Here is a 5,233-nt window from a genome sequence, read left to right as displayed (position 1 = left end):
TGTGCAGGTTCAGGTCATACAGGGGACAGCTTAATGAACATGTGTATTATTGATGTAAGATGTCTCTAGATCACCAGGAAGTCTTGCTCCTGACCTCCAGTCTCTCCGGCAATGTCACTCGTTAGAGGATATGGGTGATAGGACTGTGAGTGCAGGAAGGATTGGGGTCAGTCTGGCATGATCACGGGATCTGTCACTCACAGGCCTGCTGAGATGGGCCCCAGGGGGACACCCCCTTCCCTGTACCTGAGAGGACGAGCTGAGAGAGAGCCGAGTGTGACTGAGCTCAGCAGAGTTAGAGAGCGAGGTGAAGGTTGTGGATCTTCCCAACATACCAGTGACAAGCCAGCTTTTCTCACATCGAAGGGTTTGTCGCTGTCAGCTTTTCTGAGCAATTTCCAGGGACAAATTTTCTGCTGAGCAGACGCGGCTGCGAACACCGGACGTACAGGCGCTACTTTCTCTAGCACAAGATGATGGCAGAACATATTCATACTGTAATTGTGTTTCGGTGAAAACTCGCAATCCACAGAATTTCGTGTGCCGTATAGAAAAGAAGTGACGCTGTGCCATTATCTATGCACATGAAACGAGAACAGATACTGAGAATGCCGTCTGGCAACCAGAGAAGTGGCGCTGGGCAGTTGTTTTAATCATACAAGCCAGTTACACCCGGCATAGGCAACACAAGAAGTGGTACTGAGCAAGCTGGCTGTGTATTCCGGATAAAAATAGATACTGGAGATTGCACCCGGCATAGAAACCAAGAGAAGTGGTACTGTGCAGCTGTCTGTGTAGGAACGGATACCAAGAATCACATACAGAATTAAGAAGGTCTTGTGCAATGTTCCAAACACACTGAATGTAAACAGATACCTGGTATTGCACCTAACATACCATGTAGTGTTACTGAGCGATGATTCAGAGCAGGAATAGGGTATTATCCACAGGATAAGAAGAAATACTGAGAATTACTCCCAGCACAGAGACCAAGGGTAGATTTCAGTACAGGCACAACATACAAGACTATATATATTATCCACTGTAGGTAGGTAATGAGTTCAGTAAGGACAAATAATTTGTCATTTGCTTTGTGTTGTTACTCTGTACAGTTACATTTTTTTCCGACTCGCACCTAATGTTCATCTGTAAGCAAATGGTCATCGTTAAATTAGTTTATATATCAGAATATGAACTTTTACTAAAGACTCGCAATCAATTCCAGCAGCGTAGGCCGTACATGAAAGCACAGGACATCCGAAAACATATCAGAACAATTGTTCAGTTATATGAACAATTCACAAATGCTGCAAGTCAGGTATTGAAATCTGACGCTAGCAGGAACGGTATAGAGTGTAGAATGTTGGCTTTCGTTATCTGAGGGGTGAAAGGTCAAATAAATTAAAAGGGGAGAGTCCGAGGAGACACATCGTGCTTATGTCATGGCAGGAATATCCGCTCATTCTTCCTTGTACCCCATAGGGGTTGCGCAGAAAACTGAGACGCGTTTCCTACTGTAATGGCTGGCAACATGCGTAGCCGGACTTCGCAGTTATGTCCGCGTGACATATCACCAGCTATTGAATCTACCCCTAAGGATTATATTTAAGGATCACTTTCCTCCATTCCTCTGTTTTCTGTATATCACTAAACATTTGCGGTATCATTCATATTACAAAAATTTGTTTTATCTACAACATACAGGTGTACTGTCACTTGTACCCCACAAGTAATATCGCTAATATATTCTACGAGAGAGGACGCAGGACTGAGGGTCTACACGGGTTAACAGCCCTTCACCTGAGCTTAAATCATACATTACATCACTGTCTCCTGTCCTTGATGTAAACCTTTATCTATTACAACTACTTTTTGGCAAAGTACCGCCCGCTTCCTTGTAAGCCCCGCCGCCTTGGAGGTCTGCAAATCGGCACTTTCCCACCGAAATTAGGACCATTGGAAGGTAGTTTTTCCGTCTTTATTCAGCACCATTTTATACGTGATTTTTTCACCATCTGTCATTACAAAAAGTAAGATATCACAGGATAATCCCAACTGGTTGACTAGACATTGGACTGTAATGCAAGATAAACTTGGGGGGAAAAAAATATCTAAAACTCAAAAAGAATGTTTTTATTATTTAAATAAAGCCACTTTCATGTTAATCTATGTTGCCCCCTCTGTATCTACCCCCCAACCTCTGGCACACGCAAAATGTGTGGCTGCCCGGTTGGCAAGGTCACAAGTATTAGGCGGTAGAAGATATGCAATTTGGAAACACTTGAAAGAACGGCCAACTAGCCTTTGTACAAGCCAATTCCGCAAGAGCAAGCCTCGCCGGCGAAGCTTTCAAATGATTTTCCAGAGACCAAGGAACAGAGAAAACGTCTTTATGTTCTCATTTAATTGCAGCTCTGTAGCTGAAATCTTTTAATTCCATTACATTTTAAGACGGCTGCTCAGATAACAGGCTGAGCAAAAACCAATTTGGATCTGTACGGACACAGACAACGTGGCCTTTTCATTTTGTCTCTGAAGTACGGTATGAGGTCTGTGGGCTGTGCCGTGCAGCTAGATTAAGCGATTACCAATAGGCTGGGATTGATTGATGGGAGTTAAACCTTTTTGGTTCTTGTAGCGACAACATTCCAGTGACTGAACAATTACCCGGGGATATTGATCGATGTCTTTGACGTGTCCGCTACATGGAGCATCCCTTATTATTTGCCAAATGAAAAGACCCTTGATTAGCCGCAAAAATTGGGAGTAATAGCTTCCTTGCCATGACATGACTAACGCCACCTTTTTCTGCTTGTAATTTAAATTTTTCTGAAGTGCTGACAATTGACATACTCCCAGTCCTCTGCTGAAGTTTAAAGATATATTTATTTATTCGGACTTGAGAGAGGTGTGAAATTCTGTCTTCATGATCGCACGTCGTCTTGAATATAACCATTCAAATTTTTAGCACCAACTGTTGTAGAGTTGAACACATAGGGGCCCGATTCATTAGTGATCTTATCTGCCGTTTTTTGCTTATCTTAAGCAAATCCACTCTGTGCATGCTTAGAAAAGGGAGATAAGAAGCAAAATCCACTGCGTAAGTGAAGAATTTCTTAAGTTAAGATGAAAATCCATCTTAACTTCACTCTTATCTCTCCGTTTCTTCTTAAAAATTAGCATCTTAACTTTTGCACAAGATAAGATCACTAATGAATCAGGCCCATAATCGTCCCGACCGTACACGTGGAAAGGAGCGCGTAAGGAAAAGTGTATTTAGGTACAAGCGTTCATTTGGTCTCCAGCTGTACAACATTAGAATTTGTGGCAGACGAATGTCAGGCATACAAGTGGGTTTACTTACTAATATGTATTGTTTCACCAGCTCTCTGGCACCCAACACCATGCCAGCTAACACAAGGGAGAGTGCGGTATAAGTTATATGTATTTGCACAGTACAGGCCTCCTCCTATATATACACACAGCAGGGCCAAATGCTAGCCATCACAGAGGCCCCGGTGGAAAGTAACAGACTGTTTCGTTGACAGAACCCACTGTCTTGTAAAGATGACCTCCTCGGAGGCCGTTGACTTTTTTCTGTTGTTTGAAAGGACGTCGGCTCAGCTTAAGTGGCCAACAGGTGAATGAGCGGAGAAACCGGCTCCTTATTTGACAGGCGAAGCCCAGTGGACCTTCAGTGGACTTTCAGCAACTAAAGGCCGCAATTTTGGCGTGGATAGGTGTGACAAGGCACAAGAAGGCACAACCATTTCATGACTGTCGGTTTAGCCCGGGATACGCAATGCGTGCCTAGCTGGCAGATCTGGCGAAATTAACAAAGAGATAGTTGGAGCCCGACCGAAATACACCGGTCAGAGTGCTAGAAATCCTGGCTATCAACCATTGCGAGCGGAACTTAAGTCGGGAGTTATAGAGATGGGTTCTACAGACCGCCCCTCAGTCGTTTGAGGAGCTTGTGAAAGCTATTGACCGGTACTACGCTCTTGAAAATATGGCCCGGGACTGCTGAGAAAAGTGTCAGGCCGGACTTCAGCCGGAAACCAACACCAGAGGTTGAAACAGACTGCAAGGTGACCCAAACAAGGTCAGGACATGCCAGCAACTGAGCCACTGGCAGGACATCTGGCTCTGCTAGATCCTGTCTTTCATACCCCGGACCTGGAGATAGAGACCGAGAAGCCACAATGCCTGGAACCCGGATGCCAAGATTTGGCTGCAATTGGGCTGACGTCATGTTCCAGAGAATGGGAGAGAAAAGTCCCAGCTGGAGGAAGCAGAAACCTAGCCAGCCGGTGAAGACTGGTCCCCAAATTCCAGGGCTATATCACTCCAGGACTTTGCGAGTTACCAACTTAATGATGGTGCTTTGGAAAATGCTTATAAGTATGTGCTGGAAGTGAATGGAGTATGGAAGGCTGAGAGACCGGCCAGGGGAGAACCTTATTTTGTAATAAAGGGGAACTGCTATATAGACTAGCGGTGATACAGGAGAAAATAGTTAATCAACTCTTGGTGCCACAGGTAGACGTCCCTTTGGTATTAACAACAGCCCATACACAACATTTTTTTGGGGGGGCATTTGGGAGAGGTGAAGACTCTAAATCGGGTGCTCCTGAGGTTTTTTTGCCCGCAAATCCGTATGACAGTCAAGAGATACTGTCAAGCCGGACCAGTGTGCCAGTGGTCGGCCCCTAAACCAGACTATTGAACTCCCCTGGTGTCTTCTCCTATAATTCTAGATCCCTTCAAATGAATTGCCATGGACTTAGTGGGTCCCTTGGAGAAGTCTCTCTCATATGTGCAACAAGGGAGGTGCCTGAGGCATCAACGGGGCTCAGTCCCCGCAGAGTTCTAGATATCCTCAAAGGAGGGTGGAAACGACATGGACCCAAGGAGCCAAATATAGTACAGTTCAGTAGACGGCGAAAAGAGCAAGTCTATCATGTTAACTTGTTAAGGCCGTGGGTGGTGGAAACTCTGACGTTAATGTTGGGAGCAATAAAAACCGAGGACTGCATAGTCCCCGTGGAGTCTTCCCCGACACCGACTCAGAGACGACAAAGGTTAGAAATAGTAGCTCAAAATAGGGATGTTTTTTTCGGCTACTCCAGGGAGCACAAAGATAACTGAACATGACATTGACACCCCTCCTGGGGTTATAGTTAACCAGCGGCCATATAAAATACCCGAGGCAAGGAGGGCTTCAACAAAG

This window comes from Mixophyes fleayi, chromosome 12 (genome assembly GCF_038048845.1).
Source record: "Mixophyes fleayi isolate aMixFle1 chromosome 12, aMixFle1.hap1, whole genome shotgun sequence".
Classification (NCBI taxonomy): domain Eukaryota; kingdom Metazoa; phylum Chordata; class Amphibia; order Anura; family Limnodynastidae; genus Mixophyes; species Mixophyes fleayi.
The sequence above is the reverse complement of the archived record's forward strand: the minus strand, read 5'-3'. Positions refer to the sequence as shown.